This window comes from Macaca thibetana, chromosome 6 (assembly GCF_024542745.1).
Source record: "Macaca thibetana thibetana isolate TM-01 chromosome 6, ASM2454274v1, whole genome shotgun sequence".
NCBI lineage: Eukaryota > Metazoa > Chordata > Mammalia > Primates > Cercopithecidae > Macaca > Macaca thibetana.
In genome coordinates this window covers 133,806,412-133,831,868 of record NC_065583.1, presented here as the reverse complement: position 1 = coordinate 133,831,868, position 25,457 = coordinate 133,806,412, and the positions used below count along the sequence as shown (strand labels likewise).

At 44.5% G+C, this 25,457-nt stretch overlaps 2 protein-coding genes and 1 pseudogene across 22 annotated transcripts in view; all 3 read right to left on the bottom strand.

Annotated features, from left to right (window-relative positions):
* Window positions 1-25,457, bottom strand: part of SUB1 (SUB1 regulator of transcription) — a 731,929-nt gene that overhangs the window by 71,774 nt on the left and 634,698 nt on the right. The window contains exon 1 of one of the 21 annotated variants that reach the window (XM_050793868.1): window positions 15,498-15,501. The exons of 19 other annotated variants lie outside the window; for them this stretch is intronic. The gene's annotated coding sequence lies outside the window, so the exon portion shown is untranslated. Of the gene's footprint in view, window positions 1-10,310; window positions 10,315-15,497; window positions 15,502-25,457 lie in introns of those variants that run through there. One more of the 21 variants, XM_050793872.1, reaches the window with a different exon arrangement.
* Window positions 1-25,457, bottom strand: part of TARS1 (threonyl-tRNA synthetase 1) — a 1,036,507-nt gene that overhangs the window by 940,403 nt on the left and 70,647 nt on the right. The window lies entirely within an intron of this gene.
* Window positions 1,479-25,003, bottom strand: LOC126956185 (transmembrane protein 183A-like; annotated as a pseudogene).

Here is a 25,457-nt window from a genome sequence, read left to right as displayed (position 1 = left end):
CCCTTTTCTCACCCTATGCTCTTCCTCCCTATATGATTTTATCTAGCCTTGCGCTTCCCTTGCTACCCATGTCCTGAAAATTTGTTTGTTTGTTTATTTATTTTCTTGAGACAGAGTCTTGCTCTGTTGCCCAGGCTGGAGTACAGTGGCTCAATCTCGGCTCACCGCAACTTGCGCCTCCCAGGTTCAAGCAATTATCCTGCCTCAGCATCCTGAGTAGTTGGGATTGCAGGTGCCTGCCACCACACCCAGCTAATTTTTGTACATTTAGTAGAGACAGGGTTTTGCCATGTTGGCCAGGCTAGTTTCAAACTCCTGACCTCAGGTGATCTGCTTGCATCGGTCTCCCAAAGTGCTGAGATTACAGGCATGAGCCATCGTGCCTGGCCAACGCCCTGAAAATTTAAAAATCTATTCCACCTGAATTGCCACCTAAAGCTCTAGGCTGTACTTTTAACTGGTTCCTGGCTTCTGACCCTTCTGTAACACATGAACCTCAAGCTCAGCATGTTCAAAACAAAACTTTGAGGGGTCAGGCACGGTGGCTCACGCCTGTAATCTCAGCACTTTGGGAGGCCAAGGCAGGCGTATCACAAGTTCAGGAGATTGAGACCATCCTGGCTAACACAATGAAACCCCATCTCTACCAAAAATACAAAAAACTAGCTGGGCGAGGTGGCGGGCGCCTGTAGTCCCAGCTACTCGGGAGGCTGAGGCAAGAGAATGGCATAAACCCGGGAGCGGAGCTTGCAGTGAACCGAGATCCCGTCACTGCACTCCAGCCTGGGCGACAGAGCGAGAATCCGTCTCAAAAAATAAATAAATAAATATGTTTACAAATCATAGTAATTGTTTTTCCTCTTGATTCAACATTTCTCCCTCCCCTAACAGGAGCCCTAGAGCCTGAAGAGCATGTACATTACTAACCAAATATACAATCCAGCCGCCCTGTCCAAACAGGGATCTGATTACTAATGGACGAGAATCGGGGCTGCCCTCAAGGGATGGGAAGCAGTAACTATGATCTCAGGGAGAATGGGTACTAAGGGTGCCACCAGTCAGAGTCAAAAGCTGTGCACTGGGTCCAGGATGACTTGTGCACCCTGTTCACTGTGCAGTTTCCGACCACCACAGACAGGGGAATCTTGGAACACCAGTCTCACTCGATGATGCCACATGTCCGTGCTCACATTGATAGTAAACAGAGTGAATATCATTCCCATGACAATGGGAATAAAGATGAAATTGAGGGTGGTGACCTGCAGTAGGCAGCAGTCCTGGTATGGATTAGTATGAACATCTTGGTACTGAACGGGAGGCTGCAATCCTCCTGTACACTTGCTCTTTAACCTAGGGGACTGTTTTTTTAACTTGAAGTTGAATTTCCACATTGGTTCCTGTCTTTTCCCAACAATCTTTCTGCACCAGAAAAGTAAGTATTTGGAATTCTTTAATGTGCTTTAAAGCACATTAAAGCACCAGAAAGTGCCAGAAAGTACCAGAAATTCTTTAAAGCACCAGAAAGCTGGGGGTGCTTTCTGGAATGGCTGGATTCTTGGAGATTGGAGCAGCAAATGGCTCATACATATATGGTACAGAGATCGGATCACACAAGCCCGGAGACAGCGCAGCTTCTCCATTGACTCTGGTCTCAGATGCAAAGGCAGGGAAGCATCCAGCGTGTAGTGCCTTCGGTACAACCTGATCCAAAAGGCAGCAGTGCAAATGACAGTCCAAGCATTCTTACAAATCAGAGAAAATTTCACAAGGTCCTCAAGACGGATATAGGAAGCCAGCAACAGCGAAATATCCATGGGATACTCCTCTCCTCCAGCCCGCTCCAGTTCTTCTTTGTGCCTCTTGATTTTCTTTTTTCTGGAGACAGTTCTCTCACGGATGCTTTCCTCCTGGGCGTCCATCTCATCACTGCTGTCGATGATGTCACAGGGCTCACCGGCCCCAGAAAGAGCTTCCTCTGCAGGAACCTGAGAGGCTTCCAAGCCACAAAGAGATTTTACTTCCTGCTGAACAGCGTTGGCTACGGCTTTCTTGACTCGTCCAGACCTCACGACCGGCGGATCCGAGTTGGCGTAATCCGTCTCGGTCACTCGGCCGAAGCAGGCGTCGTGGGCCTGGAACTTGGGTGGCTTTCCTCTGTTGGGCATGGCGACCGTACCGGGGCGTGGCCTGCCTAGCGGGCGGGGCCCGGGGTCCTGTCTGCCGCGTGAGAGCCGGCCCCGGAAGTCGCACGCCAGCTCCGCCCGGCTCCGCGGCCATCCCACACCGGAGGCGGCTAACTCGCCCACGACTGGCTATTTTTTGTATTTTTTGTAGAGACGGGGTTTCGCCATGGCCTCAAACTCCTGAGCTTAAATCCTCCCGCCTCAGGCTCCGATGAGCCACTATGCCCGGCCAAATTTGTCGATTTTTATACCCATGTTTTCCCCTTTTCCCCATATACTTGATGTCACATCTTCATCTCTCATCTGAACTATTATTTCATCATAGGACTTACCACTCTCTGTAGTGATTTATTCGGATTACATCTATGTTGAGGAATAGGCACCGGATGCTCTGTGGTGCTAGTTCTTACCCATATATGTATGAAACCTGGGCAAGCCCCATAGTTTATCTTTCATTCTAAGAGCTAAAAAATATTCCGATCACGGCCGGACGTGGTGGCTCACTCCTGTAATCTCAGCACTTTGGGAGGCGGGGGCAGGCAAATCACTTAAGGCCAGGAGTTCAAGACCAGCCTGGCCAAGATGGTGAAACCCTGTCTTTACTAAAAATACAAAAATTAGCTGGGCATGGGGGCTCGCACCTGTAATCCCAGCTACTCAGGAGGCTAGAGCAGGAGAATCACTTGAGCCTGGGAGGCAGAGGTTGCAGTAAGCCGAGATCAGCCATTGCACTCCAGGCTGGGCAACAAGAGCAAAACTCTGTCTCAAAAAAAAAAAAAAAAGAAAGAAAAGAAAGAAAATATTCTGATTGCTTTCAGCCACATGAAAAACTAATGTTAGAAATTAGTATGTCTGATGCAGTATAATAATCGGAACTCTTGACTTTATGTCAACTTAAAGCACCTTCCTTTCCTCAGCGTGGCCTGCTCAAGGCAGAAGCTTGCAGTCAAGAAGAGGGTGATTGTCTGCTTCTCTTTTTCCCCTGGGAGCCTGTCCTCCACGGCCTGCACTTTCTGGGACTTTTAACCCTTCAGGCTTGGAGTTTCTCTGAACATGTTAAATGATTTGAGCTGATGCTTCTCTCCTGGTTACTCCGATGGGCTAGCCAGGAAGCTCTCTGACTGTTCCTCTTCACTTGGAGGTGGGGGATGGCCTCTGCTTTGGTTGGTCACTCATCACCACTGGCAACCTTAGCATGGGGTGGCCATCTCCACACGGACTCTCTCTCTGTTGTGTCCCATCACACTCTCAGGCAGTCCTCTTGGGCAAGATCTCTTTTTCTCTTTTTTAAAAACAGGGTCTTGCTATGTTGCCTAAGCTGGAGTGCAGTGGCTATTCATAGGCGCGATCATAGCTCGCTGTGGCCTCCAACTCCTGGGCTCAAGCAGTCCTCCTGCCTCAGCCTCCCAAGTAGCTGGGACTATAGTCACACCCCACAGTGCCAGGCAAAATCTCTTTATAAATGATGCCAGGTCAGAATTCATACATCATGTTTCACCTCTGGTCCCAGAAAATAAGTACCTTAGACCCACTGCTTGGGGAGCGCAGCTGCTTCTAAGGCAGCCTCGAAACCTTTTTTTTTCAATGACAAATTTATTAAGATATAATGCACGTATCATAAAATTCAGCACTGAAGCACATTTCCATGGTGTTAACATATTCACAAGGTTGCATAACCATCCCCGCTTTCTAATTTCAAATATTTTCATCACTCCAAAAAGAAACCCCTGATGCATTAGCAATCATTCTGCATTCCCTCCTTCTTCTAACCTCTGGAAACCACCAATCTACTTCCTGTTTCTATGAATTTTTTATTCTGGACATTTCATATAAATGGAACTGTACAAGATGTAGTCTTTTGTGTCTGCCTTCTTTAACTTAGCATTATGTTTTCAAGGTTCATCCATGTTGTAGCATGAATCAGATCACCATTTCTTTTTATGACTGAAAATATTCCATGGTTTGGAGATACCACATTTTGTTTATTTATGTTTGTTTATTGATGGACATTTGGGTTGTTTCCATTTGTTGGTTATTATGAATAATGCTACTATGAGCATTCATGTGCAAGTTTTTGTATGGACATATGTTTTCATTTTTCTTGGGCATATACATAGGAGCACAATTGCCTGGTCATATGGTGACTCTATGTTTAAATTTTTGAGGAACTGCCAAACTGTTTTCCAAAATGGCTGCACCATTTTACAATCCCATCGCAATGTATGAGGGTTTCTAATTTCTCCATATCCTGGCCAGTGCTTCCTGTTTTGTTTTCTTTGTTATTTTACACATCTAGCAGACATGAAGTAGTATTTCACTGAGGCTTTGATTTGCATTTTCCCAAACTACCAGATGATGTTGAGCAGCTGTTCATGTACTTATTAGTCCCTTGTATATCTTCTTTAGAGAAAGTCTATTCAAATCCTTTGCCCATTGTTTTTCAAATTCTATTTTTGTTCAGGGGGTAAATGTCCAGGTTTGACACATTAGTAAATTGTGTGTCACTGAGGTTTGGTGTACAAATGATCCCATCACCCAGGTAGTGGGCATAGGTAGTTTTTCAACCCTCACCCTTCTTCCATCCTCCCTCCTCTAGTAGCCCCCAGTGTCAGTGGACAAGGCAGCTCCTGCCTATGAGCCCAGCATTTGGAAGGCCAGGGAAGGAGGATTGCTTTTGCCCAAGAATTTGAGAACAGCCAGGGAAACATAGTGAGACTCTGTCTCTACAAAAAAAAAAGTTGTCTTTTTAAAAAATTTATCCAGGTATGGTGGCACATGCCTGTAATCTTAGCTACTCAGGAGGCTAAGTTGGGAGGATCACTTGATCCCTGGAGGTTAAGGCTGCAGTGAGCTGTGATTGTGCCACTGCATTCCAACCTGGGTGACAGAGTGAGATCTTGTCTCAAAATTAATTAATTCTCACTCTGTACCCAGTGTTATTATCCCTTCTTATGTCCTTGTGTACTCAGTATTTAGCGCCCACTTATAAGTTAGAACATGTGGTGTTTGGTTTTCTGTTCCTGCATTAATTCACTTAGGATAATGGCCTCCACCTGCATCCATGTTACTGCAAAGGACGTGATTTCATTCTTTTTTATAGCTGCATAGTATTCCATGGTGTATATGTACCACATTTTCTTTATCTAGTTCACCGTTCATTGGCACCTAGGTTGATGCATTGTCTTTGCTATGGTGAAAGTGCTGTGATAAACATACGAGCGCACATGTCTTTTTGGTAGAATGACTTACTTTCCTTTGGGTATATACCCAGTAATAGGATTGCTGGGTTGAATGGTAGTCCTCTTTTAAGTTGAGAAATCGCCAAACCCTTTTCCATGGGGACTGAACTAATTTACATTCCCACCAACAGTGTATAAACATTCCCTTTTCTGTGCAACCTCAGCAACATCTGTCATTTTTTGACTTTTTTTTTTTTTTTTTTTGAGACGAGTCTCACTCTGTCACCCAGGCTGGAGTGCAGTGACGTGATCTTGGCTCACCGCAAGCTACGCCTCCTGGGTTCATGCCATTCTCCTGCCTCAGCCTCCGGAGTAGCTGGAACTACAGGCACCCACCACCACGCCCAGCTAATTTTTGTATTTTTAGTAGAGACAGGGTTTCACTGTGTTAGCCAGATGGTCTCGTTCTCCTGACCTCATGATTCGCCCACCTCGGCCTCCCAAAGTGCTGGGATTACAGGCATGAGCCACTGTGCCTGGCCCATTTTTTGACTTTTTAATAGCCAACCAGAGTGACATGAGATGGTATCTAATTGTGGTTTCGATTTGTATTTCTTTAATGATTAGTGATGGTGAGCATTTTTTCATGTATTTGTTGGCTGCATGTATATCATCTTTTTTTTTTTTTATATGTATACATGTACCATGTTGGTGTGCTACACCCATTAACTCATTATTTACATTAGGTATTTCTCCTAAAGCTATTCCTCCCCTCTCCCCCCACCCGACAGCAGGCCCCAGTGTGTGATGTTCCCCTTCCTGTGTCCAAGTGTTCTCATTGTTCAATTCCCACCTATGAGTGAGAACATGCGGTGTTTGGTTTTCTGTTCTTGCAACAGTTTGCTGAGAATTATGATTTCCAGCTGCATCCATGTCCCTACAAAGGACATGAACTCATCCTTTTTTAATGGCTGCATAGTATTCCATGGTGTATATGTGCCACATTTTCTTAATCCAGTCTGTCATTGCTGGACATTTGGGTTGGTTCCAAATCTTTGCTATTGTGAATAGTACCACAAGAAACATACGTGTGCACGTGTCTTTATAGCAGCATGATTTATAATCCTTTGGGTATATACCCAGTAATGGAATGGCTGGACCAAATGGTATTTCTAGTTCTAGATCCTTGAGGAATCGCCACACTGTCTTCCACAATGGTTGAACTAGTTTACAGTTCCACCAACAGTGTAAAAGTGTTCCTATTTCTCCACATCCTCTCCAACACCTGTTGTTTCCTGACTTTTTAATGATTGCCATTCTAACTGGTATGAGATGGTATCTCATTGTGGTTTTGATTTGCATTTCTCTGATGGTTACTGATGACAAGCATTTTTTCATGTGTCTGTTAGCTGCATAAATGTCTTCTTTTGAGAAGTGTCTGTTCATATCCTTTGCCCACTTTTTGGTGGGGTTGTCTGTTTTTTTCTTGTAAATTTGTTTGAGTTCTTTGTAGGTTCTGGATATTAGCCCTTTGTCAGATGAGTAGATTGCAAAAATTTTCTCCCATTCTGTAGGTTGCCTGTTCACTCTGACGGTAGTTTCTTTTGCTGTGCAGAAACTCTTTAGTTTAATTAGATCCCATTTGTCAATTTTGGCTTTTCTTGCCATTGCTTTTGGTGTTTTACACATGAAGTCCTGGCCCATGCCTATATTCTGAATGGTATTACCTAGGTTTTCTTCTAGAGTTTTTATGGTTTTAGGTCTAACATTTAAGTCTCTAATCCATCTTGAATTAATTTTTGTGTAAGGCGTAAGGAAAGGATCCAGTTTCAGCTTTCTACTTATGGCTAGCCAGTTTTCCCAGCACCATTTATTAAATAGGGAATCCTTTCCCCATTTCTTGTCTTTGTCAGGTTTGTCAAAGATCAGATGGTTGTAGATGTGGGGTATTATTTCTGAGGGGTCTGTTCTGTTCCATTGGTCTATATCTCTGTTTTGGTATCAGTATCATGTTGTTTTGGTTACTGTAGCCTTGTAGTATAGTTTGAAGTCAGGTAGCGTGATGCCTCCAGCTTTGTTCTTTTGGCTTAGGATTGTCTTGGCAATGTGGGCTCTGTTTTGGTTCCACATGAACTTTAAAGTAGTTTTTTCCAATTCTGTGAAGAAAGTCACTGGTAGCTTAATGGGGATGGCATTGAATCTATTACCTTGGGCAGTATGGCCATTTTCACGATATTGATTCTTCCTATCCATGAGCATGGTATGTTCTTCCATTTGTTTGTGTCCTCTTTTATTTCATTAAGCAGTGGTTTGTAGTTCTCCTTGAAGAGGTCCTTCACATCCCTTGTAAGCTGGATTCCTAGGTATTTTATTCTCTTTGAAGCAATTGTGAATGGGAGTTCACTCATGATTTGGCTCTCTGTTTGTCTATTATTGATGTATAGGAATGCTTGTGATTTTTGCACATTGATTTTGTATCCTGAGATTTTGCTGAAGTTGCTTATCAACTTAAGGAGATTTTGGGCTGAGACAATGAGGTTTTCAAAATATACAATCATGTCATCTGCAAACAGGGACAATTTGGCTTCTTCTTTTCCTAATTGCATACCCTTTATTTCTTTCTCTTGCCTGATTGCCCTGGCCATAATTGCCAACACTATGTTGAATAGCAGTGGTGAGAGAGGGCATCCCTGTCTTGTGCCAGTTTTCAAGGGGAATGCTTCCAGTTTTTGCCCATTCAGTATGATATTGGCTGTGGGTTTGTCATAAATGGCTCTTATTATTTTGAGATACGTTCCATCAGTACCGAATTTATTGAGAGTTTTTAGCATGAAGGGCTGTTGAATTTTGTCAAAGGCCTTTTCTGCATCTACTGAGATAATCATGTGGTGTTTGTCTTTGGTTCTGTTTATATGATGGATTATGTTTATTGATTTGCATATGTTGAACCAGCATTGCATCCCAGGGATGAAGCCCACTTGATCGTGGTGGATAAGCTTTTTGATGTACTGCTGGATTTGGTTTGCCAGTATTTTACTGAGGATTTTTGCATCGATGTTCATCAGGGATATTGGTCTAAAATTCTCTTTTTCTGTTGCGTCTCTGCCAAGCTTTGGTATCAGGATGATGCTGGCCTCATAAAATAAGTTAGGGAGGATTCCCTCTTTTTCTATTGATTAGAATAGTTTCAGAAGGAATGGTACCAGCTCCTCCTTGTACCTCTGGTAGAATTCGGCTGTGAATTCGTCTGGTCCCGGACTTTTTTTGGTTGGTAGGCTATTAATTATTGCCTCAATTTCAGAGCCTGTTATTGGTCTATTCAGGGATTCAACTTCTTCCTGGTTTAGTCTTTGGAGAGTGTATGTGTCCAGGAATTTATCCATTTCGTCTAGGTTTTCTAGTTTATTTGCATAGAGGTGTTTATAGTATTCTCGGATGGTAGTTTGTATTTCTGTAGGATCAGTGGTGATATCCCCTTTATCATTTTTTATTGTGTCTATTTGATTCTTGTCTCTTTTCTTCTTTATTAGTCTTGCTAGTGGTCCATCAATTTTGTTGATCTTTTCAAAAAACCAGCTCCTGGATTCATTGATTTTTTTTGAAGGGATTTTTGTGTCTCTATCTCCTTCAGTTCTGTTCTGATCTTAGTTATTTCTTACCTTCTGCTAGCTTTTGAATGTGTTTGCTCTTGCTTCTCTAGTTCTTTTAATTGTGATGTTAGGTTGTCAATTTTAGATCTTTCCTGCTTTCTCTTGTGAGCTTTTAGTGCTATAAATTTCCCTCTACACACTGCTTTGAAGTGTCCCAGAGATTCTGGTTTTGTATCTTTTTTCTCATTGGTTTCAAAGAACATCTTTACTTCTGCCTTCATTTCATCATGTAGCCAGTTGTCATGAGGAGCAGGTTGTTCAGTTTCCATGTAGTTGAGCAGTTTTGATTCATTTTCTTAATCCTGAGTTCTAGTTTGATTGCACTGTGGTCTGAGAGACAGTTTGTTATAATTTCTGTTCTTGTACATTTGCTGAGGAGTGCTTTACTTCCAATTATGTGGTCAATTTTGGAATAAGTGCGATGTGGTGCTGAGAAGAATGTATATTCTGTTGATTTGGGGTGGAGAGTTCTGTAGATGTCTATTAGGTCTGCTTGGTGTAGAGTTGAGTTCAATTCCTGGATATCCTTGTTAACTTTCTGTCTCATTGATCTGTCTAATGTTGACAGTGGGGTGTTAAAGTCTCCCATTATTATTGTGTGGGGGTCTATGTCTCTTTGTAAGTCTCTAAGTATTTGCTTTATGAATCTGGGTGCTCCTGTATCAGGTGCATATATATTTAGAATAGTTAGCTCTTCTTGTTGAATTGATCTCTTTACCATTATGTAATGGCCTTCTTTGTCTCTTGATCTTTGTTGGTTTAAAGTCTGTTTTATCAGAGACTAGGATTACAACCCCCGCTTTTTTTGTTTTCCATTTGCTTGGTAGATCTTCCTCCATCCCTTTGTTTTGAGCCTATGTGTGTCTCTGCATGTGAGATGGGTCTCCTGAATACAGCAAACAGATGGGTCTTGAGTCTTTATCCAATTTGCCAGTCTGTGTCTTTTAATTGGACCATTTAGCCCATTTACATTTAAGGTTAATATTGTTATGTGTAAGCTTGATCCTGTCATTATGATGTTAGCTGGTTATTTTGCTCATTAGTTGATGCAGTTTCTTCCTAGCATCGATGTTCTTTACATTTTGGCATGCTTTTTCAGTGGCTGGTACCAGTTTGTTCCTTTCCATGTTTAGTGCTTCCTTCAGGATCTCTTGTAGGGCAGGCCTGGTGGTGACAAAATCTCTCAGCATTTGTTTGTCTGTAAAGGATTTTATTTCTCCTTCACTTATGAAACTTAGTTTGGCTGGATATGAAATTCTGGGTTTAAAATTCTTTTCTTTAAGAATGTTGAATATTGGCCCCCACTATCTTCTGGCTTGTAGAGTTTCTGCCAAGAGATCTGCTGTTAGTCTGATGGGCTTCCCTTTGTGGGTAACCCGACCTTTTTCTCTGGCTGCCCTTAACATTTTTTCCTTCATTTCAACTTTGGTGAATCTGACAATTATGTGTCTTGGAGTTGCTCTTCTCGAGGAGTATCTTTGTGGCATTCTCTGTATTTCCTGAATTTGAATGTTGGCCTGCCTTGCTAGGTTGGGGAAGTTCTCCTGGATAATATCCTGCAGAGTGTTTTCCAACTTGGTTCCATTCTCCCCATCATTTTCAGGTACACCAATCAGACGTAGATTTGGTCTTTTTACATAGTCCCATATTTCTTGGAGGCTTTGTTCATTTCTTTTTACTCTTTTTTCTCTAAACTTCTCTTCTCACTTCATTTCATTCATTTGATCTTCAATCACTGATACCCTTTCTTCCAGTTAATTGAGTCAGTTCCTGAAGCATGTGCATTTGTCACATAGTTCTAGTGTCATAGTTTTCAGCTCTATCAGGTCATTTAAGGACTTCTCTACATTGGTTATTCTAGTTAGCCATTCGTCAAATCTTTTTTCAAGGTTTTTAGCTTCTTCGTGATGGTTTTGAACTTCCTCCTTTAGCTCGGAGAAGTTTGATCATCTGAAGCCTTCTTCTCTCAACTCATCAAAGTCTTTCTTCCTCTAGCTTTGTTCTGTTGCTGGTGAGGAACTGCGTTCCTTTGGAGAGGGAGAGGCACTCTGATTTTTAGAATTTTCAGCTTTTCTGCACTGCTTTTTCCCCATCTTTGTGGTTTTATCTACCTTTGATCTTTGATGATGGTGATGTACAGATGGAGTTTTGGTGTGGATGTCCTTTCTATTTGTTAGTTTTCCTTCTAACAGTCAGGACCCTCAGCTGCAGGTCTGTTGGAGTTTGCTCAAGGTCCACTCCAGACCCTGTTTGCCTGGGTATCAGCAGTGGAGGCTGCAGAAGAGTGAATTTTGCTGAACAGCAAATGTTGCTGCCTGATTGTTCCTCTGGAAGCTTCATCTCAGAGGGATACCCAGCCGTGTGAGGTGTGAGGTGTCAGTCTGCCCCAGTGGGAGTTGTCTCCCAGTTAGGCTACTCAGGGTCAGGGACCCACTTGAGCAGGCAGTCTGTCCATTCTCAGATCTCAAACTCCATTCTGGGCAAACCACTACTCTCTTCAAAGCTGTCAGACAGGGACATTTGAATCTGCAGAGGTTTCTGCTGCCTTTTGTTTAGCTATGCCCTGTCCCCAGAGGTGAAGTTTACAGAGGCAGGCAGGCCTCCTTGAGCTGCGGTGGGCTCCACCCAGTTCGAGCTTCCCGGCCGCTTTGTTTACCTACTCAAGCCTCAGCAATGGCAGGCGCCCTTCCCCTAGCCTCGCTGCTGCCTTGCAGTTAGATCTCAGAAGGCTGTGCTAGCAATGAGGGAGGCTCTGTGGGTGTGGGACTCTCTGAGCCAGGTGTGGGATATAATCTCCTGGTGTGGTGTTTGCTAAGACCCTTGGTAAAGCACAGTATTAGGGTGGGAGTGACCCGATTTTCCAGGTGTTGTGTGTCATGGTTTTCCTTGGCTAGGAAAGGGAATTCCCTTCCTCCTTGCACTTCCTGGGTGAAGTGATGCCGTGCCCTGCTTCGGCTCTCACTTGGTGTGCTGTACCCCCTGTCCTGCACCCACTTGCTGACACACCCCAGTGAGATGAACCCGGTACCTCAGTTGGAAATGCAGAAATCACCCGTCTTCTGTGTCACTCACGCCAGGAGCTGGAGGCTGGAGCTGTTACTATTCGACCATCTTGGAACCACCGTCCATGTATATCATCTTTTGAGAAGTGTCTGTTCATGTCCTTTGACCATTTTTTAATGAGGTTGTGTGTTTTTTGCTTGTTGAATTAAGTTCCTTATAGATTCTGGATATCAGACCTTTGTTGGATGCATAGTTTGCAAATATTTTCTCCCATTCTGTAGGTAGGCTGTTTAGTCTGTGTATAGTTTCTTGGTTTGTTTTTTGTTTGTTTGTTTTTGCTATGCAGAAATTCTTTATTTTAATTAGGTTCCACTTGTCAATTTTTTTGTTGCAATTGCTTTTGAGTACTTCATTATAAACTCTTTGCCGAGGCCAATGTCCAGAATAGTGTTTCCTAGGTTTTCTTCTAGAATTTGTAGAGTTTAAGGTCTTACGTTTAAGACTTCAATCCATTGTGAGTTAGTTTTTGTATATGGTGAAAGGCAGGAGTCCAGTTTCATTCTTCTGCAAATGGCTAGTCAGTTATCCCAGCACCATTTATTGAATAGGGAGTCTCTTCCACATTGCCTGTTATTGTCAACTTTGTCAAAGATCATATGGTTGTAGATGTGTGGCTTTATTTCTGGGTTCTCTATCCATTGGTCTATGCACCTGTTTTTGTGCCAGTACCATGCTATTTTAACTTCTGTAGCCTTATAGTTTGAATTCGGGTAGTGTGATGCCTCTAGCTTTGTTCTTTTTGTTTAGGATTGCTTTGGTTGTCCCCTTTTGCCTATTTTTAAACAGGGTTTTTGTGCTTTGGTTGTTGAATTGTTAGAGTTATTTATATATTCTGGATCCTGGCCTCCTTTTTAAAGCCGGCTGAAAGGCATCACCAACTGTGGTTTTGCCCTGGGGATTTTTCAAACTGTAGTAGGCTAGGATGGGGGACCTTTGTGAAGCTTTTTAGATAGTTCTCTTGCAAGTATGGCCCATTAACCACTCTCTCCAAAGAAATCCTTTCTCTCCAATCTTTTTTTTTTTTTTTTTTTTTTTCAGACAGGGTCTTGCTCTCTGTCACCCAGACTGGAGTGTGGTAGTATGATCTTGGCTCACAGCAGCCTCAACCTCCCAGGCTCAAGCGATCTTCCCACCTCAGCCTCCTGAGTAGCTGGGACCACAGGCTTGTCCCACCATGCTCGGCTAATTTTTTAATTTTTGTAGAGACAGGGTCTCGCTGTCCAGGCTCATCTCGAACTTCTGGGCTGAGGCAATCCTCCCACCTTGGCCTCCCAAAGTACTGGGATTATAGGCATGAGCCACCCTACTCAGACATCATTTCCAGACTTTTTGATCTTCAACTCAATCTTTTATGACTTTGAGGGGGATAAAGGGACAAGAATAACAAAAAATGTTTTATCTGCTCCCTTTCCAGGTCCCACATAGTTAGGGTGACTAATTTATCATCCAAACCAGAAAACTTTTGAATGAAAGGAGGTACTGGGGCCGGGCGCAGTGGCTCACGCCTGTAATCCCAGCACTTTGGGAGGCCGAGCAGGGTGGATCACGAAGTCAGGAGATCGAGACTATCCTGGCTAACATGGGGAAACCCCGTCTCTACTAAAAATACAAAAAATTAGCCGGGCGTGGTGGCAGGCGCTTGTAGTCCCAGCTACTCCCGCGGCTGAGGCAGGAGAAGAGCGTGAACCCGAGAGGCGGAGATTGCAGTGAGTGGAGATCGCGCCACTGCCCACCAGCCTAGGTGACAGAGTGAAACTCTGTCTCGAAAGAAAGAAAGAAAGAAAGAAAGAAAGAAAGAAAGAAAGAAAGAAAGAAAGAAAGAAAGAAAGAGAGAGAGAGAGAGAGAGAAGGAAGGAAGGAAGGAAGGAAGGAAGGAAGGAAGGAAGGAAGGAAGGAAGGAAGGAAGGAAGGAAGGAAGGGGGGCCAGGAGCTGTGGCTCACACCTGTAATCCTAGCACATTGGGAGGCTGAAGTGGGTTGATCACCTGAGGTCAGGAATTCAAAACCAGCCTGGCCAACATGGTGAACCCCCATCTCTACTAAAAATACAGAAAATTAGCCAGGCGTGGTGGTGGACGCCTATAATCCCAACTACTCGGGAGCCTGAGGCAGGAGAATCGCTTGAACCTGGGAGGTGGAGGTTGCAGTGAGTTGACATCCTGCTACCTCATATCAGCCTGGGCAACAAGAGTGAAACTCCACCTAAAAAAAAAAAAGAAAAAGAAAAAGAAAAGAAAAAGAAAGGAGGCACTAAAATAATGAAAATAATATTATTGGAAGTTTTATTTATTAACTGATAGATTGACTTCATTTTGTCAGTGGGGTTGCCTATAATAAAATTCTCTTCAAACCCTACTTTCAAAAATACAGTGTCCTAAAAAATAAAAAATATCAAAACTCTGTATAGCAAGAATGTTTTCACATTGATTATCTAAACAAAAAAAATAACCTAAGCACGCCCAGTTCTCCCGGTATAAATTCATGATCCATAACCAATTCCTCTCAGCCGCACTCCTTCCCTCTCTCATGGCCCACGGGAACCTTCAGCTCTCCTTTACCACTTGGGAGCCGCAGGAAACTTAAGGGATAATTCCTGACTGTCTCTAACTAGTCTCACGAGGCCACCATCTCTTCTGTTCTCCTCACGTGGTGGTGGGTCACATCTGCCAGTCTGCCACCTTCTTAAAATTCTAGGTGAGACACAAAGAAGTCCATATTGCTCTTAGATCTGTGGACATAAAGAGGGGTTCTTATCACCCAGGCCCATGACAGTGAGGGTTGGGGGTGTAGTGTATGGCCCTTATATTCTTCCTAACTCTTCAACTGCTTTATTCTTCTTGACTTGAAGGATTTTTTCTAGTTGGGGTGAGAAAGACTCAGGAAAAAAGGATTCCTGCCATTTGCAAATCCTTTCAAGTTTTCCATCTTAGGTTAAACTCTCAGCTCTAGAATTGGAAGCTGAGTCTACTCTGTCCATTTCTGGCTTTCTTCTGAGACCCACGGTATACCCATGTTCCCTGGTCTGAACAGGGTGGTCAAAGGAGAAAAAAAAACCATCACTTTATTATTCAAGAATATACATACACACGTGTGTGTGTATATGTGTGATAATTATATTTATACATCAGCTTATTGAAGGAGTAGACACTTAGAAGGAAACACTCTATCTGGTCACTAGACCACCACTAATAATTAGGTGTTCTCTCCTCCATTATCCAATTCCTTGTCCCCCTGAATGCTAGCCAGCACCTCGGATAGATGGCAACTTTTCCGCCCAACTCTGCATTTCTAAATGATCTCAGCTTTGGTGCACCTGCCAATGGAAGGTTGAAATAATCTTCCACTGACCACAACTGCTGGGCATGGACATAAATAATAAAACAAGGAGCAATTCCTGATGAATTGCTGGGTTTCTTGTGTACCCCCCCTACTCCCGTCGTGTGGGAGCAACCTCATTTCCCGTTTCACAGTGTCATTCACCCCAGCCAACGCCATTACCCTTTTTTGCCTGCTCATGGCTAGGACAGAAACCATTACTGTGTCACCTATGGGAAGTATTCCTCCCTTAGAGAGTAAGACCACCAGCTGAACATGATGGCTCACCCTGTAATCCCAGCACTTTGAGAGGGGAAGGTGAAGGATCGTGTGAGCCCAGGAGTTGGAGAGTAGCCTGGGCAATGTAGTGAGACCACATCTCTATTTTTTAACAAAAGTTTTTAAAAATTAAAAATAAATAAATAGGCCAGGTATGGTGGCGCATGCCTGTAATCCCAGCTACTCAGGAGGCTGAAGCAGGAAAATCACTTGAACCTAGGAGGCGGAGGTTCCAGTGAGCCGAGATTGTGCCACTGCCCTCCAACTTGGGTGACAGAGCGAGACTCCGTCTCAAAAAATAAAATAAAATAAAAGTAAAGTAAATAAATAAATAAGAGAACAAACTAAACAAGACAGCAAAGCCCAGAGTTGCATACACAGGAAGCAAACATTTTATAATTGAGTACTGAGGTAAAACTTTGAAAGGCACCACCGCCAAATCCTGTATTTCCTGTACCTGTATTTCCTTCCAGGTATCAGATGCTTCAAGTTCCTAAGTACATGATAAAACTAGTTAACTGTTAGCATGGTATCTCACTGTCTTTTACTTTCCTTGTGAAGTGAGTTCCTTAACTGAAGACTTATCTCCCTCAGACACTTGGACCATCATTTTATGTGCTGGGTCATACAGACCAATTGGTACCTCCTCTTCTTCTACAGTCTGGATGAGCTAGAGAGAATTCTCTTGTTCTGTACCCAAATAAGGCTAGCATAACTGGGTTCACCAAGTAAATGGGTTGAAGCAGGGCCCCAAATGTGTTCTCTGTTACCTCTAATATGCAAGGAGCCCTATCAATTGGAGAGGATTATCTATCGATATTTCAGTCCACTAGGTCCTCTCCTAGCATTTATTTTTCTTTCTGTTTTTACAGAGAGGGTCTTGTTCTGTCACCCAGCCTGGAGTGCAATGGTGCAATCACTGCCCACTGTAACCTTGAATTCTCCAGACCTAGTGACCCTCCCACCTCAGCCTCCTGAGTAGCTGGAAGTACAGGTGTGCACCACTACATCCAGCCAATATTTAAATTTTTTGTGGAGACAGGGTCTCACTATGTTGCCCAGGATAGTCTCAAATTCCTAGTTTCAAGTGACTCTCCCACCTTGGCCTCCCCAAAAACTGGGATTACAGGCATGAGCTTTGGCGCCCAACCCTCCCCCAGAAGATTAACTGAAGTAGCAAGTCCTTGTATTTTCATAGGATTTGTTTCTCACCCGCTAGCATATATGGGTCTAAGATATCTAGATCAACATCTGTGATACTGGTTACTTCTTATTCCCCAGGCCTTATATGTGTGCTGTATTCAGTGTAGACCAGCCTTATGTCTTATGGGATGGTAAGATGGTCATGATCCCTACCAGACTCAATATATCCCCGAGGCAGCATGGTAAAAGTATATATGTCTGCTAGGTGAAAGCTAACTATTTCTGGAATACCCTTTATCAGAATGGGTAAAAAAACACACTTGCGCCGGGCGTGGTGGCTCACGCCTGTAATCCCAGCACTTTAGGAGGCTGAGGCGGGTGGATCATGAGGTCAGGAGATTGAGATCATCCTGGTTAACACAGTGAAACCCCGTCTCTACTAAAAATACAAAAAATTTGGTGGCAGGCGCCTGTAGTCCCAGCTACTTGGGAGGCTGAGGCAGGAGAATGGTGTGAACCCTGGAGGCAGAGCTTGCAGTGAGCCGAGATTGCGCCACTGCACTCCAGCCTGGGTGACAGAGTGAGACTCTGTCTCAAAAAAAAAAAAAAATACACTTGCTAGATCAGTTGCTGGTGCCAGGGACTGCGTTAATATGCTCCAAAATGGAAACCATGTCTTGGCCAGTCGCTGTAGGAGAAGTTATCAACTAATTAGGCTTACTTAATCCACTGTTGTTTCCAGAATCCATCTATCCTCATACTGGCCATTCTGAGGAACTTAGCTGTAGTTTCAAAATCTTTAACTATGGGGCTAATCTTCGTGATTCCCCTGGAGGTGTGGTATTGGTTTTGATTTATTATTCTGGTAGGGAGAAGAAACTTCAATGGTTCCCTCTTGGCTCTTCCAACGACAGTCATTCTTACTGTGTGTGTCGGAGAGCCACTACTGGGGACCTACCAATCCAACTCTGTGCTGTATTCAGGATCTGGAGAAATAATTACTGGGCTTTTCATAAATAGACCCAGGTTAAAATCCTACTTACCACTGATGACCATTAGACCCACGGTAATCAGGAACTACAGTAGATTTATGTATCTCATGTAAGTTCAGAGCCAATATTCACTATTCCCTGAAAAGTTTGTGTCTCTCCCTTGCCCCTGTACACAGCTATCCAGATAAATAGTTCCTCCGAGAAAGGCAAGCAGGAGGTTTCAAGTATGTAATTGAGCTGTTATATGGGTCCTTCCTTGTAGGCATTTGGTGTCCTCTCCATTCTGTGCATCTGGTTCTGTTACCAATCTCAGACCTGTGAATTGGAAGATAAGCTATGTCTACCACGGTGGTTCAAATCAGGCCTCTATTCACCAAGCTGGTTTGGTTTGAGTTAGTTATTCACATCACAGAAAACCTGCGCAGGTCATCTGTTGATCTCATTACCCCAGATGCCATAGCAGAGATCTTGGAGGATCAGACCCTTGTCAAATATTTTTCCCAAGCCTGCCCTAGAGCCTCATGTAACCGTGCCCAAGTTGCCTACGGTCATTAAATAATTGGCATCACTTATACTCTGCCACAGTTCACTCCAAGACACTTGCTGATAATAGAAAACAAGTTTCAACTTTGGCATTTGCCTACCAGCAATTCTAGCCTGCAGACTTCTGATATGTTTCTGATACGCTGGCCCCTATTTAGGGGCCTAGCAGTGGCCAAGGGACCTTCTCCAAACTGCTTAGCCGCTGGAAACAATGAGGCCACTGTGGGCGGAGAGGAGTGCGGCAGCCTGCTGGCTCAGCCAAGTCCACCATGGTGGGACCTCGCCCAAAGCCTGCCCTCCTGCTCTGTTCCCTCCCCGGAATTGTGAGAAGCAGGGACATCCTCCCAGCCCCCTCACCTCATCTGCCGGCCCAAACCAGCTGCACCTAGAGTGTCCTCAAGCTCTGCCCACATTGACATCCAGACTGCCATGACTCTCTAAGAAGCAGGGGCACGTGGGCCAGGCCGGAAAGGGTGGGGGTGATGAGACAGGACGTATGCCTGTGATCCTCTGCAGGGGAGACAGCAAGATCACAGGGGATTTCTGGTGTCAGTCCTGACACCCACAGGCAAGAAGAGCTTAAGAGATTGTAAGAGCAGTGACAGGCAGGGTCCCCTGCCCCCAGGCCTCCTTTCCCACACCCATTCCATAAAGTTGCTCCCTGAGGAGGTCTGGTGCTGGTGGCCTCGCCCTCTGGGGTTGGGACCCTGGCAGGCAGTGTGGTGCAAGGTATGAGAACTGAATTTTGTAGTCAGGCAAACAGTGCCAATTACACCCTGCCCCTTCTGAACTATGGGATCTTGTCCTTGTCCCTCTGAGCCCGTTTCCTCATCTGCAAAATGAAGATAATTTTATATAGTGACATAATAGTAATGAAACAGAACACCTAAGACACGCCAGCCCTCAACAAACCACCTCTGGCCCAGATGTCCTGTCTTTATCTCCTGCCATGGCACCCAAATATGTCAGCATTTGGTAAAGATCGGCTCTTCAATTTCAAAACCCAGTAAGAGTCTTCCAAGCTCTGTGAAGGAGATGCAGTCAGCAGGCAAGTGGGCAAGAAATGCATGTCAGATATTGATTGACATTCAGATATTGGTTGACTGATATTCAGCCTTCATATCCCCCTTTCCATACCCTTCTGTGTATTTTTTGGAGCCATTGGAATATTACATTTCCCAAATTCTCTCACCAGCTGGGTGCTGGATAGATAGGTTCTGCCACTGAAGGGAGACAGAAGGTAGGAAAAAGATGACCCCTAGCCTTCTCTGGCTCTGGCAGAAGCAGCCAATTGCAGACAAGAAATGGGCTGCAGCAGAATACCAGTTCCAATCGTGGTAGCAATCACAGCTCCTAGTCAGGCCACTTGTCATCTGGAGCAGCATAGCGGTGAGTGTGAACCCACAGGTGTCAGCCCGAGGTGGTGGGAGGTCCCTGATCTCTAGATAAACCCATGTCTCCATTTTGCAACTCCAGCCCTTACAAAACCTTTGTAACCAGTCCCCTGCATTCAATCCCTTTCTGCTTGAAATATCTAGAATGGTTTGTGTTTTTTGGACTGGACTCCTGATTGACACAACAGGCTTGAAAGAGCCAATCCAGAACTGTCTCCTAACGTTTTAGAATTCTTCTGCTTATATCAGTTGTTCCCAACTCAGGCTGCCTATTAGACTCATCTAGAAGCTTAAAAACACTGATGCCAGCTGGGCACAATGGCTCACGCCTGTAATCCAGGCACTTTGGGAGGCCAAAGTCGGAGGATTGCTTGAGTTCAGGAGTTCAAGACCAGCCTGGGCAACATGGCAACATGGCAAGACCCCATCTCTACTAAAAAGACAAAAAAATAGCTGGCATAGTGGTGTGCACCTGTGGTCCCAGCTACTCAGGAGGCTGAGGTGTGAGGATCACTTGAGCACAGGGGGCCGGAGGATGCAGTAAGCCAGGATCACACCACTGCACTCCAGTCTGGGCAACAGAGTGAGACCCTGTCTCTCTCTCTCTCTCTCTCTCTCTCTCTCTCTCTCTCTCTCTCTCTCTCTCACACACACACACACACACACACACACACACACACACACACACAAAAACAAAACAAACCCCAAAAACACCACATTGATGCCTATATGCTCTATACTTTCAGAGATTCTGGCTGAATTGCTCAGACACCAGAGCTTTTTAAACTCACCCAGGAGATTTCAATGTGCAGCCAGCTCTGAGATCCACTGCTCCATTTTTAAGCATTTTCTCTGAGACAGAGTCTTGCTCTGTCATCAGGCTGGAGTGCAGTGGTGCAATCATGGCTCACTGCAATCTCCGCCTCCTGGGCTCAAGAGATTCTCCTGCCTCAGTCTCCTGAGTAGCTGGGATTACAGGCGTGTGCCACCATGACCAGCTAATTTTTGTAGAGGTAGGGTTTCACCATATTGCCCAGGATGGTCTCAAATTCCTGGCCTCAAGTGATCTGCCTGCCCTGGCCTCCCAAAGTGCTGGGATTACAGGCATGAGCCACTGCACTCAGCCTGAGATCCACTGCTCTCTGTCATGCCAAGCTATTTCTGGCCTTTCCCTATTATCGAAAGTGGACCAGCAGTGGATCCAGGGCTACATCAGCCAACTGCAGCAAACTTAGAACAATTATTAAGCTATTATCAATGTAATGAGATTTCAGGTGATTTAATTTTCTTTCTTATACTTTTCTGAATTGTTTTAATGAACATTGTTTTAAATTATTTTGAAGGCTATTTTCACAAAGAAAAATGATCTTCCTGTCTTCTCTAGCATATAACTATACTCACATCACTAAATCTAGCCCAAGCTAAAACTATATTCCATGAGCCTAGTTTATACATCCTCAAAATTCATTCTTAGAAACATCATCAGGGCTTTTGAAAATGTAAATAAGCAACAGGTTACAGATATGTAGCAATAGTGTTCTCATTGTTGTGGTTGTGTTCTGGGTGAATGGAACCCCTGGGCTGCCCACTCGGAACTCTAAGCAATCTCATATTTAACCCAGCATGCTGCACAAATGATCATTTTCTATTATCATATCCTTGGTCATTTCACATCGTGCTCAATCCCACCCTGCTCCTCCCCAGGCCATATGTATTTGGATTTAGGTTACTGGCATAGCAAAACGAGAAGTAGGTCATGAAGCAATTCATACTCCAAGGGAGGGACTGCCTCCTTAGGCAGAGGAGAGGCAATCCAACCCTTGTTAGGCAAGGGTTCTTCTTGAGGCAACCCTCTTGAAACTCAACCTTCCTAGTTTCAGAAGTCTTTGAGGACTGGGATTTGCTGTTGTTAACCTAACTGAGACCCGTGATTTCGGTTTCCAATTTAATCTAATCCAACGCTTCCCCACTTTTTTCATATCATGGCTCAGTGTAACCCATACTACCTCTAGATCACCACACCAAGCTGTGTACTCATAGCCAGAGACACCAAACTGTCACGCCTTCGGGCTGCTGGCCATGCCATTTCCTCTGGATGATATATTCTTAAGGTTAGGTAGGCCCTGGAAGCATATGGGTATTTATTATACACCACACACACACTTTGCTAGATTCCAGCACTACGTTAATCCCCAACCCGCGCCATCAGCTCTTAGTAGCCTGGCCCAATGTCATCTCCCTCACAAAGTTTTTTTTGTTTGTTTTTTGTTTTTGTTTTGTTTTGTTTTGTTTTTTGAGACACAGTCTTGCTCTATCACTTAGGCTGGAGCACAGTGGTGTGATCTTGGCTCACCGCAACCTCCTCCTCCCCAGTTCAAGCAATTCTCCTTCCTCAGCCTCCCAAGTAGCTGGGATTACAGGCATGCATCACCATGCACAGCTAATTTTTGTATTTTTAGTAGAGATGGGGTTTCACCATGTCGGCCAGGCTGGTCTCAAGTTTCTGACCTCAAGTGGTCTGCCCATCTTGGCCTCCCAAAGTGCTGGGATTACAGGCATGAGCCACCAGGCCCAGTCCTCCTTCACAAATTTTTCCTGGACTTCGCCACAGATAAAATTAATGGTTTTCTCAATCTCTGTTCCAACACAGTTATTTACACATGAAATAAGCCCTTGACATTCATAAATTTAAAATTCCTCGTTTAGGCAATTCAAAAGTTAGTCTACAAAGTGAGTCTACGGGATGTGATCATTTGTCATTTTGCCAAAGCACAAATGGGAATCGTTCTCACTAAAGAGCTGGAGAAGAGTGAGTCTACTTCCTCTTGGAAGCCTTTCCTAATACTCCATCCTACTCAGCCTCAGATTGATAGCCCTCTGAATCAGCTGGGATACTCCCAACTCTGATGGAAAACGGGAATAACTACATTTAATTTCTCCACAACAAGGAGTCCAAGGTGGGTGGTTCCAGGGTTTGCTCAGCTCCTCAACAATGTCAGGGGTCTGGATCGGGACTTTTGCAAGCCTCTTGGCCAAGTGCACTTCATCACATGATACCAGTAGCTCTAAACAGCAGCTCCCCACATAACCTCACTTCAGGAGATAGAGACCAAAGACAGCCAAGAGTCCCAAGTGAAACCCTGCCTTCCAGCCTAAAACAGCCTGAAGGCTGAAAAACCTGTCTGCTGGTCGAGAATGAAGTCTGCTCTTTCCCAGCTGATTCTGAATAATGCCTGCTTGTGCACTGAGAGGATCGGGTGGAGCCTTGGGAAGTTCACACCGTTTTGCGGCGGGGAGGAGTCTGGCCTCTTCAGTGCCTGTGTGGTAACCTGGGATTCAGACTGTGAGGTGGGAGGTTGTTGGAAAGACCCCCTCTCACTTTGCTGAGGGTTTTTCTTTCTTTTTCCTTTTTGCCTAATAAATTCCATTTTCCTCACCCTTCCGTGTGTCCACAAGCCTAATCTTTCCTAGTGTGTGACAAGAACCCAGTTTTAGCTGAACTAAGGATAAAGTTCTACAACACAGGATGGGATGAAAAGATAGGCCTCCTTCCCATGTCACATTTTACCAAGAAGCAAAAAGTTAGCCTAAAACTCCATTGACTTTTCCTCTCATTTAATCAGTCAGAATTTGGTCATGTGCCTAACCCTAAACCAAATACTAGAACAGGTAAACCAAATCACCATGCTTGATTGCGATTAGTAATCTTCAGGCCAACAGCAACAGCATCACTTGGGAACTTGTTAGAAATGCAAATTCTTGGGGGCAGGCACGATGGCTTACACATGTAATCCCAGCACGGTGGGAGGCCAAGGCAGGTGGATCATTTGAGGCCAGGAGTTCAAGACCAACCCTGGCCAACATGGTGAAACTCCGTCTCTACTAAAAATACAAAAATTAGCTTGGCATGGTGATGCACGCCTATGGTCCCAGCTGCTTGGGAGGCTGAGGCAGGAGAACTGCTTGAACCCAGGAGGCAGAGGTTGCAGTGAGCCAAGATTGCAACGAGAGATTCTGTCTCAAAAAAAAAAAAAAAAAAAAAATGCAAATTCTTAGGCTTCACCTAGACCTACTGAATCAGAAACTCTGGGAGTGAGGCCCAGGATTCTGGGTTTCAACAAGCCCTCTAGGTGACTCATGCAAGCCAAAATTTGGAATCACTGGCTTAGATGTATCATAGTTAATCCTGAGCCTGGGGGAGGGACCTGAGCATCCTGCCTTTTAGAATAAAATCCAGATTCTATAAACTAAGAAGAAGAGAGTTATGCTGATGGGTAGATGGCACTCTCCTATTATTTCCATTTAAATAATCACAATTACATTTATTTACCAGTTGATTTTTCTTGCTGACTCCCTGACTCAACTGCATGCTTCCTGAGAGCACGAACTTTGTCTTTTATTATCATTTCTGGCCCTAGCACAATAGAAGGGGCTCAATCAATGCATGCTGGACAAAGGATAAACGGTAAAGTAGTCTCTCCTTTCTAATTGCCCACCGCCTTAACAGCTGCTTCCTGCTGCTTTCCACTTAAAGAACATTTTCACATCAGTTCATGTCAGTGAGCTGAGAGCTGTCTCTACCAGGGGGTCTGAGAACAATGATTCCTTTGCATATGGGTGCAAGTGTAGACTCTGGCTTCCTGAATGCGTGTTGGACCTTTATGTGCATTCATTTCTATTCAAGGGTGTCCTTGGAGAGCACTGCTGTACAATGGCACAACTGAATACGATTGTTGAGCTGAGTTCTGGCTGCTGACTCCTGCCTGGCAATCTTTCTCAGAGGCAGCTGTGTACTCAGAGTCAAACATGACCTGGAAATAAGCCTCCAGGCTTCATCCGCAGCGAGAGCAGCATCGAGGCAACGGCAGATAGCTGCCCTCATTTTGTTCTGCCCAGCACAGTGACCTGGACAAGCCTCCCGGGCCTTCTGAAGGCACTTGTATTAGGTGCGAGGGACAGAAACCCAAACTCAAAGTGGTGAGAACAAAGAGGTGAGGGAAGACTTAGAGGCACATATACCTGCAAAGTCCTAGGGTAGGATCAGTTTCAGCTGTAGCCGGATCCAGATGCTCAATGTCCTCAGGAAACTCCTTTCTTCATTGCTCAAATGGATCTCTTCTAGTTGGCTTCATTCTCCCATAGGTTTTCACAGAATAAGCCAGGAACAGCTCCAGACTTACATACCATCCGCTTGGCATTTGCAGCAGAAAGCCCCTCTTTCACAACAGTGTCAGCAAAAGTCCCAGAGCTGACTCTCCTCATCCTAACTTAGGTCACATGAACATTCCAGGGCAATCAATGGCTGAGGCTGGCATAAGTGCCCAGCTTGGAGCAGGGGCATTGGGTAGGATGGAATCAGTCTCACCTGAACCACAGGGATTTACAGTGAAAAAGGTGTACCCCCCAGCCCTCCCCCGCCACCAAATCATAGTGCTGTTACCAGAGGAGCGGGGAACGGCTGCAGAACAGGCAAAACCCACAGATATCCCATCTAACCACTGTTCCTTCTTTTGGGTCCTTGAGTAGCACTTCATAAAAAAGGGCACCCACATACATGCAGAGCTAGGTATCATTTTCCAAAACAGGGAAGGAAATAAAGTGCCTCCTAGAGACAAACAGTGCAGACTCTCTTTCTCACTGGCTTGAAATAGCTCCCAGCGCTACAGAGCAGGGCTGAGGGACGGCACCAGCAGCCTCACTCTCGGTGTAATTTAAT